Genomic DNA, 14687 nt, shown 5'->3' with positions numbered 1-14687 from the left:
TGACTATTTTTTTAAACATAAGCTTTTTTGAACATTTTTTTTGTCTGACTTTATGTCTGTACCTAATTTATTGTTGAGCTATTTTACAGTGATAAACTGCTAGTAAATATTAAAAATAAAAACAAAACTATAGACTTACTATTTAAGTCTATAAATATCTACATGTAAAATGTGAATAATGTGATACGCGTGTACCTATATTGTAAATAAGAATTACTATACAATTCATTTTTTTAGTCCCCTGAATGTACCTAATTCAGGTTATTAATATTATTAACATAAAACGTAAAGTATTAACATTATTAAACACTCATTAGTTATTACTTATTACTTAGTTTGTGTTTTATTATTTATAAAGAATAAATGTATTAATGTTTGAAAACGTAGCTCCATAAGTGGAAAATGAGTGTTTTAGGCCTTTAGGGAACCTGATTATTTGTATTTGCATTTTTTACATATAGTTGTATAGGCAGGCAGCAGATAATAGTCGGATAGTGTCGAACGTGTTTTAGATATTATGCTATTCTCGTTGTCTCGTTGACCACCGATTTCATATCTACAACTTATTAAAGAGACGATAACAATATTTCTATTTTACTGTTTCATTATAGGTATTTGAAATAATAATCCACAATTGCACAATGAAGATTATAGAAAAAATAGTGTGAAAATACATTTGAAGATTTTGATACAATTTTGTATTTTTAAAGGCATCAGCTATGATCCTCAATCTCAGCTATATTTCTTAATCATTAACATTTTATGCATGAAGCCATGAAGATATTAGTTATAATGTTAATAGATTGATACACTTGCCTTGTTTTGTGATAGTGGCAGTGGCGCAACTAGGGTGGTGCAAAAAGGTTTTTAGCACCCCCAAGTTAAAATTTAGCACCCCTAGTTTTTTATATATAATTATTATTATATAGGTACCTAATATTATGAATTTTATGTTTTTAAATGATAGGAAATTTCCTGAAAAAATGTATAACTGTTTGTTCGTATAATATACTTTGTTATTTATCTTTGTTGAATATTGAAAAAGATTTATTCAATCAGATAAACACCGAAACTATTTTGAATAAATATATATTGCATGAAACCCAGCAAAATTATGCTGATTGCTGATTTCAAATATATAAATTATTATTTATTTAACAGGATTATGAAATTAAAATGTTTCAATATGTTTCTGATATTGTAGTAAAAAAAGAGTAGTATAAATGTTGTTCATTTTTTTATTTTTGTAAAAAGTCTTAATATATTTTTTAAAGTTTTGATGTACCTATCGATTAAAGTTGGTCTATGTGTAGGGGGTGTGGGGGGCTTTACCTCCCATGGCCCTGTGATGTATTCACAGATTTAGCACCCCTCGTTTTAGAGATCTAGTTGCGCCTATGGATAGTGGTCTTTCACTGGTCCTTGAGATCAATTTAGCGCGTTTAAGTATGAAAATTTCTGACAAAATATTAAAAATGTATTAAAAACTCTAGGCATCAGTTATCAGCTATTTATAACCACATATTTGAACAAAATAATCAATTGAAATCTATCAATACTTAAACAATTATAAATAAAGAAATGAAGTATAACCCTTTATTATATATGATCCTACTATAACTTTATGTGAACAAATTAGAAATTTATGTTTTATCGTTCTATCAAAGAAAAAGATAACTGATAGGTAACGAATTGATGAAAATTGAAAAAATTAAAAATTTTCTTATTATACTAGCTAATATTATGTTAGGAGTGATTAAATAAATTAATACCTTAGGTACTAACGCATTCTAATCCTATTAAATCATATATGAATGATTGTTTTTGGTGGGAATCAAAATATAACTGTTCCTTTTCATCAGTGGTGGTTTATTTTAACGATAGGCTTGTGTACAAAACCAAAAAAAAAACCCCTTATTATTTTCATTCTAAATAATAAAGATATGAATGATATGATGCATATATTCAAATTTAAAGTAAGAATTTTTATCCCAAAATTATTAAATCTATGCAACTCCACAAGTACTTTCTATTTTTATTAAAATGTCAATTGCATAAAAAGTAAGATAAAATTACATACAAATAAAATAACATAATATATCTATTAATAATGATAGGTAACAATAATATGTAGCTCGATGGCTGAGGGATTTATTTTTATTGGTAATAAAAAAAAAGTGATAAGCATATAATAAAAATAATTTGATGGAAATTTCAATTGCATGCTTTTTTACTTCAAAATTATTAATTATTTCTCTTAAGCGAGCTCGGTCGTTTTCAAAGGATAAAATTTCAATTCCACTTAATCTTTTTTCACAAATTGTGCTCCATAAATAATTTTAAATAATAACGTTCAGCTGTAGCAACTGTTACAGAAAAACGTCAAAAATAACATACATGCTTTACATATTTCAGAAAATGTTGCGAATGTAGGGTTCTCTATGGACTATAACAAATATTTCAGTAATTGCTATTATCGATGTTCGCTTTATAATATCTTCTTAAAAAGATCAATCAGAATCATAATATTCTGCTAATTTATTAGCAGAGTTATAAATTTGTTTGTCCATTAAATTAATCAATGAATTCGGTTGAATAACTTCAAATATTTTGAATATGTTATTTAAACTGGTAAAACGTTCTTTTAATTATATTATTGCATTATCCTATGTTAAGGAAATTATATTTATTATAAAATGTTCTTCTGCTGAATTAAAGCAATAATCTTTGAGGATTTTGTCATAAAATTGTTTTACTCTTCGGTTTCTTTTTTCATGAAATGTTTGTGATGCACCCTATTTTTTATGCGATTTCTACTGCTATTTCGAAAAAATCACTGTATTCATGAAAATTTATCAACGCAGAACTAAACAAAAAAACTATTGCTTGTTTAGGACTTTAGGAGACAGAAGAACTTTTGATACAAAATTTAGTTTTCAGAATTTTGACAAAATTACACTGAATATAAATTAAATAATCTTTCATAATATGTAATTTTAAATAATTTGTTGCAAATATTTGTATTTATTTCATTTGAGAACCATTTGAAATTGGAAACAATTTTTCATACATAACTGTATTTATTTAATTTTATTGTGGAACCTTCAGCAATATTGGACCACCCAAATTGAGACACCGTGGCATTTGCACACATGTATAATACACCACTGCCTTTCATTGCATCAATTTAAATAATAAATGTGGTAATAACACTACTACACAAAAATCATTAAATTTAAAATATTTTTAAATTTGGAAATTCATTTTATTCTTTATTGATATTTGTTGACATTTTTAATATCCCTAATTTTGACGTTTCTATAATGAGTATTGCAACATTCAGAAGTTTTTATTTATTTATTTATAATAATCACTAACATTAAATTATTCATATATCATGTATACCCTAAATAAACAATTGTTTTGTAGATTTCAATACCTGTGTATTCATTTTTGCTATATTTAACATGTACATTTATATAAATAAGTATACTTTTGATTGTTTCTTATTATATATACAATTCATTTATTTCATTGTTTCTATTAAATTGATATATTATATTTCACTTTTTACTCGTATTTTAATTCACACATATTTTATTAAACCAACGACTTTATGATTGACAGTAATATTGATCTTAAATATGTCATAGTATTGTACTATTGTGGTATCATAATCGATATCGCCATATCAGTATATGATGGTAAAAGTGTATAATTAAAATATATTTCCAGGGTACAGCAAAATGTATATAACATTAATGATTACAACATTGAACCTATAGAGATTATTCGAATACCTTTATTATAATATATACCTAGTACCTACTTTGATAATAGTGTGAATACCAATTAAAACTAACATTAAATTATTAAAAATAACATTTCTATTTCCTTGTGATGTTGTGCTACATGATCGTTAGATTATTAATATTCAAATTAGTTTTTAAAAAACATATACATTTTATAAAGATACAGTCTTTTGAACACCAGAGAACACAATTTTAGTATTCTTAAGCAGTTGAGCACGGACTTGGAAATATAAAAATACGACAACGAACACCATCTACTGCCTGCTTACATCTTGCACTCTCACATGGACAACTACCATCACATTTATTACGATTCCAATCTTTAATTTTCATTACGTACGTTTAATACTTTTATTGTGTAAATGTATTATTATCATGTTTCATGATTCATAATAATTATGCATTGGAACTAAAGAGAATTAAAATGAAAACAAAATATATGATCAGTATCAAAAGAGACGCAGATTGCGATCGATAATGTAACATTATTATGACAGATAGTATCGCGGTAATGGCATTTTACATTTTACACTAACTAGTAACTACTTCTATCAAATAATAAATTACAAAGTAAAACCTTCAATTATTAATATAAATAACTAGGTAGTCGAGTTAAATATTAAAATAAAACTATACTTTTTAGTTTGTAATAGTTATGTCCACTTTTTGATATTTATATTTGTTGATAGCGATAGCGAGGTTATCAGTTGTAGACGCCGCCGCCGCTAACCGTATTTTGATGAGCAATAGGATAAAGGATTATTCAAATCATAAAATATAATTTATATAATCATTTGTTAATTAATTGTTATAGATATATAATTTTTTTTATTGTGTTTAAAAATTTCAAACTTCAAAATGTGTAAACGCAAGAGACTATATGACATCAGTATAGGGATTTAACCCTGAATAGCAATATTTGTTGTTTTCTAGTCTATCGCTATCGGTTTTTGAAATAATTACGAATTACAAGAAGCGCTGACAATTCACTGTGATCACTGCATGTAGTTCACACTACGACATAACTTTGATTAGTTATAACTAGGTAAATCGACATTTTAAAAATGATGGTGCTAAAAATATATAAAAATATATTTGTGTAACAGATATTCCCAGTTACGTGATAACTAGGTGGATAACTTATTACTAAAAGAACGTCATTAAAAGACATTAAGATAAAAATTGTAGGTCATAAACTCGTACCTATCTAATGTTTCGGTCGGGCTTGAAAATACAGTAATTGGCACTCGGCTGTATGCTGTTTTCATTATTTGTGAATCATGTGTCTTAATCTTTAAAATATTTTTGATCTTTTCTCGTGCCAAACAAACGAGCCTGTTAGTTTCGAAGTACCCACTGGAAAAACTTCAAGAGCGGAATCTAATAAGCAAAAATAATACATTAAAGTGTAACGAAGGGCAAATTCTTCGTTTATGTCCCTTGAATAGTGCTATCGATGGATTTGTTTGGCGATGTCGAGAAAAATTTTCGAGATGCGAATTTTTTTCAATTGATTTGCAAACATACATTTTTTTTAAATCTCATCTGCCCTTTTTTCAAATAATGGCATTTTCTTATTTGTGGTTTACAAATGTTTCTCTATCTTTTATAATCGAGCAAATATCTTTTTTGGAAAATACTGCAGTAGATTGGGTAGATTGGGCAGCTTTTCACAGAGAAGTCGTTTTTGATTGTATGATTATACATCACGAGAAGATTGGTGAGTTTTAAAAAATGAAAATGAAAATTTTTTATGAGATACATACAAATCATACCCTTAACGTATGTAATAAACAGTAAAAAATTTTTAAATGTTTCAAATATTAACTATAATAGAATAGGCAAAAATGTTGAAATAGACGAGTCGAAATTTGGTCGACTTAAATACCATTGTGGCCATCGAGTAGAAGGCCAGTGGATTTTTGGAGGAATGGAATCTGGGCTTTGTTTTCTTGTTCCTGTTGAACGCCGTGATAAGGCCACATTGTTGTCATTAATTAAAGACTGGATTTTGCTGGGCATGTGTATAATTAGTGATTGTTGGAAGGTACAATTAACTTAAACCTAAACAAACAAATTTAAATTAAAAACTAAAAAAATTTAAGTTTCCATTTTTTTATTTCCAACATATGAATTATATTATGCAAAAAAAAAGTAATAAAAACAGTTTAATTAGTTATATGCATTTTAAAAGTTTCATAATTTCAAAACTAATTGTTAACATTATACGTAAACTAAGTTCGATCGACAAATACTGATTACACCATTGTTTTTAAATAGTCAACATACATAAGCCTCCCAGACTCCTTAACTATAAACCATATATGTTAACCTAACCTATTATAAGCCTCCCTAACTGCAATTGTTCCCAAATATATTTCTATTATTTCCTGTTGAAAAAACTTCATTGTCAGAATATATTGAATTCTGCTCAAATAATTGAACAAATTAGGTACAACATTCACAAACTTTCTTAGCTGGTGTAGCAAGTGTAAGTTTGTATTCTGGCTATGTGTTACCGCACAAGTAGAAAAATACAATTTATTTTGTTTTTCTCAGCAAACCAACTAGGACAAAGTATCATAGCATTACATTTTAATATACCAGATGCTTTTTTTTTACATAATGAGGTGCTTACATTTTAATTTTTATAATACATTTTTACATTGTTGCAATTATTATGCTGGAGAAGTTTTAAACATTTAAATAACCTTTTAAATAATATGTATTATCATATTTTCATTTCATTGTTGAATTAAAATTAATTAGTTAACAACATTTATTTTTATTTTTTTTAAATATAACTTTTTGTTTCAGACATTATTTATTACTAAATGTAGCAAAATGTTAGAAACACTCATGTTGAGATACCATAGTGACCCTGAAGTGTATCTAACTGCAGCAACATATCATTTGATGATCGAAATAATGTTGAATCAGCTAGATGATATTTTGTAGAAGGATTAAAATATCACAAAAATTGTAAAAATGTATAGGTATGTAGAATAGTTCTGGGTAGAAGTACAACACTTATAAAAGACTGCAGGCACCTCACTTCCAATTGCTATTGATAAATATAGAAACCTAATAAAACATTTTGAAGGTGATATTGAATTTCATGTTATATTATTGGACATAGTAATAAAATTAAGCACAGTTAGAGAACTGCAATGCAACGTAGTCAGGTATTGATATTTAATAACATTTTTCTAAATATTTTATTTTTATCTAGAGATATGGTTAAGAAGTACAATGCACAATGAGCTAATGTGGCAAAAATTAGCTAAAATTCATTTTGATGTTTTTATCTATCATCAAGAGACTGAGCAATTACACTATGATAAAAATTATATTAATGGTATTAGGTCAGTATCCAAACAATTCAAAAATTAAATTTTTACGATACTTACATATTTGTTGTATAGAAATTGCATTAAACCCTATGAAAATGGATTAAAAGAAAATTTACCACTACAAAATAAACTTAAGTTATGGAACTTTTATATCGATCATGTTGTAGAAATTTGAAAGTCTTATCGCATGAAAAAAGAAACAATCAAATTTTATGAATAAAACAATGGAGCGAGCCTTTCAAGAAGCTCATGATAATAGGGCATTATATAAAGCTGAACAATACATTTATTGGGTAGGTACATTTTTATAAAGTATTATTGTTTTAATTTAAGTAAAAATGTGTTTGTTTATTTTTATTCAGGCTAATAACACAATCAAAGACTATGAGAAAATAATGAGAAAAGCAGTTGAAGTGATAGAATATAATGTTGAATTCTGGGTTAATTTAATATCATATTATTTGAACTATGACAGTCTTGAAATAGGCATAGAAGTTTTTCAAATGGTGTTCGGGCTTTAAAAAGCAAATCAATGCCTGTACCAGAAATTCTAATTATATACATGGGGAACACTCATCCAAAATTGGTACAATAAGTATTTCTACTACTATATTATGATGAGTTCTCAAATTAAATGAACCTTATATTACCTGTTATCTTTTATACTGGATTTTTTTGATCACTGTGATCATAATGATATACATTATATTACATGCTAAATACATTCCAGCCTTAGATTAAATTGTGCCCAAATCAGTTTTGTAATTCATTCATTTTTATTAGCTAGTGTTTTAGTGTTTTATTGTTTTATACTTATCATGTTGATTATAATATCACGAATAATTGAATTTTTTTACTAACTTTACTTAATTTTTTAATCATTTAATATAAATTTCAGAATAATTAAATATTTTATACCTAACCGACAGGTTTACATAATATGACAATATTAAAAATACTAAAAAAGATACTTAAGTTACATATATATTATAATAATAAAGGCGCAGCATAATAAGTTTTATATTGCTACCAGTGTTGGGTAAATTACTTTTAAAAAGTAATAAAGTTACTTTACTCGTTACTTAGAGAGAAATGTAATAAAGTTACTTTATTTGTTACTCTAATAAAATTGTAATGAAATTACTTTACTTTTCAAATTGAAAAGTAATTCATTCCTTTCTCGTTACAAAAAAAAAAAAAATAATAAAATATTTTTAAATATATTTTAACAATATTATCATTGTGCCTGGCAATATTGTTACTAGAAATACATTACCTATATAAATAGATATAATTTTAAAAAGAAATCAATATACTATAATCAATATATTACAATATTATTATTTTATATTTATTTATGTTTTAAATTAACTTTACACAATAGTGTATCTTCAAAATGTTTGTCAATCATATGCGACTTTTTTATAGAACAAATATCCCCTAAAACACTAAATAATCGCTCTACAGAAGCACTGGATGGTAAAGCTGTGTTGTATTTAATAACAATATTCTTTACTAATGTCATTAAATTCAAAATTGTGAGATCAGCTGTATAAAGAGCTTTAATAAGTAAACATAGTATACTACTATACTAGATTGGTAAACATAATAATATCCGCATTATAGACATATTTTTTTTTCAATTCGCAAAAGGTACTTAATAATTCGAAACTGTAACGCGTTATTCAATAGAAATTACTTATCAAAAGTAGTTTCCATTACATTTTCGTTACTTAGAAATAATTCTAATGAAAGTACGTAACAAGTTACAAGCAAAGGAACACGGTTACAGTAACGCATTACTTTCGTTACGTTACTACCCAACACTGATTGCTACATATTTTAAATACAGTAGAAATTGGTTATAACGAGTTTCAAGGGCCATCTAGTTTTCTCTTTATACCCAGTAGCTTGTTATATTTGGTTACCACGAACATTTGTTGTAACCGATTAAAAGCGAGAAATACAAAAATAAAACCGACAACTTTTTTTATTTTACTTTAATGTTTTTACTTATTTTTAGGTCTAGTACAATAAGGATGCTTTTCTCCTAACCAGTCAATCAATTCAACCATTTTCTAAAACATACAATGTTGTCAAACGCAAATACCATACAGCCAAGAAAAATTAAACTATGAGGCATCAAAGCAAAAAATTTGTTTTTTTGAAATCAGTTATTATGTTCTGGTCTTATGACAATCATGCCCATATTTTGACTGAATAATTTGGTAAGCATAAACACTTAACCAGTTTCCTAAATAAAAATGCAAACAAAATCTTCCTGCTAGTACTTTGCTGTATAAGACATTATTCAATAATTAAATTAACTCTTAAATTATTTTATTTGTGATCTTAGAAATTTGTTAGGGATGAATTTAATTCAATATTATCAAACCCAAAGAAGAATCTATGAATATCTTGAAACTCATGACATAAATCATAATATTTATACCTATCCATTGTGCATTACTGCATTAGTAATTAAAGACAAAATTTCAATTCGTAAACATCTTGACCTAAATTTTCAAGTTCTTTAACGGTTATCTAGTTATTTATTCTCAACTCAAAATTATATTTTTAATATGTATTATAGCTAAATAGATTTTGAGCTACAGCTTATTGAGATACGTCGTCGTGGCACCCGTAAATCATCAAAACCTCCCCTAACATATCTCATTTTTTTGTACCCGATTTGTATCCATTTGTACCCTCCTTAAAAAAAATTGTACCTCTCTCCTTTTAATGCAAAACCAAATCCCCTGTCCGGGTGCTGAAACGACGTCGTCCTGGCACCTGGAACTACCAGGAGTCAACCGATCGTTTTCGGACCTATCTCATTTTTTGTACACGATTTGTATCCATTTGTACCCTCCTTAAAAAATTTGTAACATTCTGCTTTTAACGCAAAACCAAATCCTCCGTCAGGGTGCTGTAATAACGTCGTATTTTGTTTTTCGGTTTACCTAAATGTAATAACTCATCGATGGTAGTAATCATGTTATATAACTGTTGTATACAAGTACATTTTTATTTGACTAAATCACTATGTTATATTTTATTCAATACAATTTTCAATTCTCAAGTTTTCAAACAAAATCATGCTTTTGATATAGCACTAACCGCTTATTGAACTCCATAGAGCTATGCTTACTTTAACTAAAACTACTGACCAAATATGAACATTAGTTCAAGTTATTTTATTATTTTTTGTCTGTGATCAAATCCGGCAAAATAAAATAATATGGTTTTGATACCAACAAAATTAACAATAACGTCTTCAAACGTATAGGTAGGTTATGCAAGTGGAATCGATTTATATTTTAATATATTTAATTATATTATGTTAATATATAAGTTGTTACCTAAATACGGTTATAAAAGTATATTATTATTAATAGATTTTTATGTAAATGCATAATATACAATATTATATACATATTGGAGGATTGTTTTATGCATATAAATCTGTTCCCTAATTTTTATATTTAATATGTATTATTGATTATTCTATTAGTTACCTTTCATTTTCAGATGGAATATCCTCAACAATTCCATCAATTATTGAACCACAGTCTACACAACGTCCACGAACTGTTATATAATATTTTCCTGTCACTGTAATCTGAGCTTTTTTAAATGATAAGGCACAAGGAAGCCTTGAATGTAAGAAAAAATGCTCTTGAATTACATTACTTCAAGTGAATGGAGTTAAAATATCATAATCTCTAATGCCTCTTTTTTCATGATATCGCTACTGTCACTGCAATACCACGTAAATAACATTTCACAAATTGTTCAGGAGAGACATAAAACTAATTAATTTGTGTGCAAGAAATAATTTTACAGTTTTTTTTTCTTATATTGATATTAGGAGCTTAATATAGTTTAAAAACAATGAAAATTATATTTTGTAATATCATTAAATTTAATTAATAGTACTTACGTGGTTTTTCAGTAATATAATGAAGATACGAGGTATTGAAGGATTGAGATACGTGTTGTTTAAATACAAATGTTGTAGATACGTGTAATTTATATTTATTTAATTTATTATTATAATACCTTATTTAATAACATTAATTAATACGTCTTTAAAATATATCAAAACTGTATTAAAGCAAGCACGTACTCAGGATCAATGTTTTTGGAGGGGGGGGGGGTGAACCCCTAAAATCCCACTGGATACCGGCTTTTCTTATAGTATCAAATAATAACCAGCTAATACATTTTAAATTTTGAAATAACTGAACAACCTTTGTTTTATTTCACAAATCAATAAAAAAATTAAACAATATAGTATATTAAATAAAATCAAAAACTTGAAGTAGGTGTGTAGTATAAATAATAATACAACAGTTAACTAAAATAAAAATATCTTGTTAAAACATAATAATTATAAAAAAACAAAAACATAATATCTGATTTTTACCACATTATAAATTGTTAATTCCTTATTTAATATCTTAATTAATATTGAACACCAATAAAACTGCAATATAGTATAAATAATAATATACAAAATATAACAATTTACTAAAATAAAATAATAAAAATATCTTGTTAAAACATAATAATAATAATTATAACAAAAAAAAAAAAATCATAATAACTAAATTTTATCACATTTTCTTTCTTTATAAGTCTTTAAGTGAGGTATATTGTCATAATAATCGTGGACATCAGTTGGTAGAACAGTTTTTAATTTTTGGAGATCATTCCACTTGGACAGAGTAATAGGAATTCTGCTATTATACAAACAAGGTGTGTTGATGGACAGATCTATAGTTTTTTTTGTTCGATGGTACTGGGGTAATTCTGTATATTCATGTTCAAAATTTATTTTGTAATATATTTTTTTGGTTGTGGGATCATATCTAAGAGCTCTTATATTTCGAACTTCAGGGTCACCCTTTGATCGTCCAGGTCGGATAGACTTATAATAATTCAACTTTTTGTAGTCATAGAAATCTGAATAGTTAACAGAGTGGGATTCATAGGGTGACGGATTTTTCCTTGCTAGTTTTGTTAGTTTTATGTAGTCAGATGGCAAATAGATTTCTTTGTTTTTTATTGTACGTTCGATTGAACTATGTACACTGTCGCATGGCATTTGTGTATGTCCTTTGACAAGGAACTTTTGTTCTATAATAACATTATTTTCTATAGAAAATTTAAGTAACGCATTGGACAATACCGTGTTGCGGTTCTGATACCCACAACCGTCTGAGTATATAATAATGTCTTTTTTTTTATTTTGAGTCTCATCTATGCATTGTTGTTTAATATGATTCAATATAATTGTTGTAAATACCGATGCTTCGAGTCCCCCTTGACTTTCATCCCACCAATAATTAGAACAAGGGTGGTTAGGTTCTAAATTATATACCGTAAAATTGTGTACTTTAAGTTTCATGCTGTAATACAATGCACTAGCATTCAGCGCAGGGCATAGTTTCACAGCTTGTAAATCCATTGTCAAGACTATTTTTTTGAAAGCAACTGCATCGAGCGTATCAACTTTAAGCTCTTCTCGGGCTTGATTTTTTTGAGCAATGTGTAGCTCATAGTTTTCTTCATTTACTTGTTTGACTTTATAACTTGAGCAGGTATCACATAAATCTTTTCTAGGTTGGTATATGGAAAATTTTTTTTGTTTCATAAATCTGGAGAAAAAACTTCTACTTAATGGTTTCATATTATTATCTTCTTTACATTTCAACAAATATACATCATAAACTTCTTGTTGGCTATTAAACGGACCCTCAAGGTAAAGTCTCTCAGACCTCTTTCGACAATAATGACTGGGCATTTTCGGCAAAGACCCAAACCAAGATATGAGATGATTATGTCGTACAGACACTGATACTCGTGGTATAGGTTCTTCAATTTCCTCTTCATTATCAAATTCCAAATTTAGATTATTTTGTAAATTATTTTTCTTTATCTTCTTTGTTGATTGAGGTAATCCATTAATTGAAGAGTTTATCCAATTCCTCACCATCCATTCATTCAAAAACATTTTTTTACAGACCGGTAATGATATGTCTTCTTTTTTTAAATGATAAGTGTAGGAATAATCTCTTCGACTTTTTTCACTTTCGGTCATTATACGTTTTGTTTCTGTTTTGGTAATCATATTTACACAAAAAGTTTGCTTTTCTGCCCAGGATGTACAATTATTCCAAAAATGGTTAAACAGCTCACTCCTCTCAGATTCAGAAAAATTATCGCAGTATCTGTTTTTTGATTTATTGCAAAATTTTGAAGCACATGTTGGTTTCATTTTCCTTTCATCCTTATTTACATCTTGAGATACTTTCTTGCCTTGCCTCTGAAACCCTATGTATGCCTTTCCTAGCAATCTATTTTGTTGCATAACTTCCCTATTCCAATTTTTTTTTTGTGATTTTATACCTCTTTTACGCACTCTTTTGTCAGTGATTGAATCTGAAGTTTCAATTTCGATTTCTTTTGAATAGTCATGATCATAATTAATTAATTCATCATTATCAGTTTCAAAGTTAGTTATAAAGTCAGTCTTGTCATAAATACTGTCATCAACTTGATTTTCAGTGATCGGTGAAGTATTATTAGGAACATTTAAATTATTTTCATTAGAAATATTACCTGGTACATCAATGGAAGTTACAACTTCTACATCCTCATAAGTTAATTCAATATTATCCTTTAAGCAATCTTCATAATAATTATTAAATTCAGAATTATCAGTTTCAAAATTAATTATACAGTCAGTCTTGTTATAAATAATGTCATCAACTTGATTTTCAGTAGTTGGTGCAGTATTATTAGGAACATTTAAATTATTTTCATTATAAATATTATCTGGTTCATTTATAGAAGTTACAACATTCTCATAAATGAATTCAATATCCTTTAAGGAATCTTCTGTTAAAACTTCATATTTTGTTTTTGAAATAGATGAATTGGCTATTAAATTAGTTTCATATTTTGGTTTTCTATTAGAGAAATTGGTAATATTTGTCTTACCTTTTTTTTTTATAATATGTAATGTTGTTCATAGCGTCATCTTTATTACTAGCTTCATTAGCAAGCTCCAATAGGTGTTTGATTCTTCTTTTTGATGTCATTATGTATAATACTAAAAAAACATAAATAATAATAATTATACAGTGTACCTACTTATTATAACTATCATCATAAAACTGTAATTTTATTTGAGTAGATAATAACATAATTGAAACTAACTACTTTCATACAATGTTTTATTGAAATAAATTAACTATAACTTAATATTTATAATTACCTGTATAGTAAGACGTTCAATATTATTATAGATGAACTGTCTTAGACTAGCAGTCTAACTCTACCAGCGTCCAGCGTTTATATTGAATAATATTATAATATTGTTCATTATGGTAGATACGTGTTATCAAAATCAAAATGTAATACGTGGTATCACAAAATCTTTAATTTGAGCGGGAAAAAACAATATAATGGACTCATGGTACATAACAAAAGTGATAGAGAAAATTATAATCTA

The 14687-nt window shown here is 26.9% G+C and overlaps 2 pseudogenes across 1 annotated transcript; one reads left to right on the top strand and one right to left on the bottom strand.

Moving 5' to 3' along the window:
• Positions 1-4404: 4404 nt before the first annotated feature.
• Positions 4405-7760, top strand: LOC107169397 (uncharacterized; annotated as a pseudogene). Its single transcript, XR_016189978.1, has 5 exons — positions 4405-4857; positions 6630-6808; positions 7045-7177; positions 7238-7458; positions 7528-7760. The product of XR_016189978.1 is annotated as an uncharacterized LOC107169397 (transcript).
• Positions 7761-11275: 3515 nt separating this feature from the next.
• LOC149061368 (uncharacterized) lies at positions 11276-14340 on the bottom strand (annotated as a pseudogene).
• Positions 14341-14687: the final 347 nt, after the last annotated feature.

This window comes from Diuraphis noxia, unplaced genomic scaffold (genome assembly GCF_037042655.1).
Source record: "Diuraphis noxia isolate RWA-SAM2 unplaced genomic scaffold, SU_Dnox_SAM2 contig0001, whole genome shotgun sequence".
In the NCBI taxonomy this organism is placed as follows: domain Eukaryota; kingdom Metazoa; phylum Arthropoda; class Insecta; order Hemiptera; family Aphididae; genus Diuraphis; species Diuraphis noxia.
The sequence above is the reverse complement of the archived record's forward strand: the minus strand, read 5'-3'. Positions and strand labels throughout refer to the sequence as shown.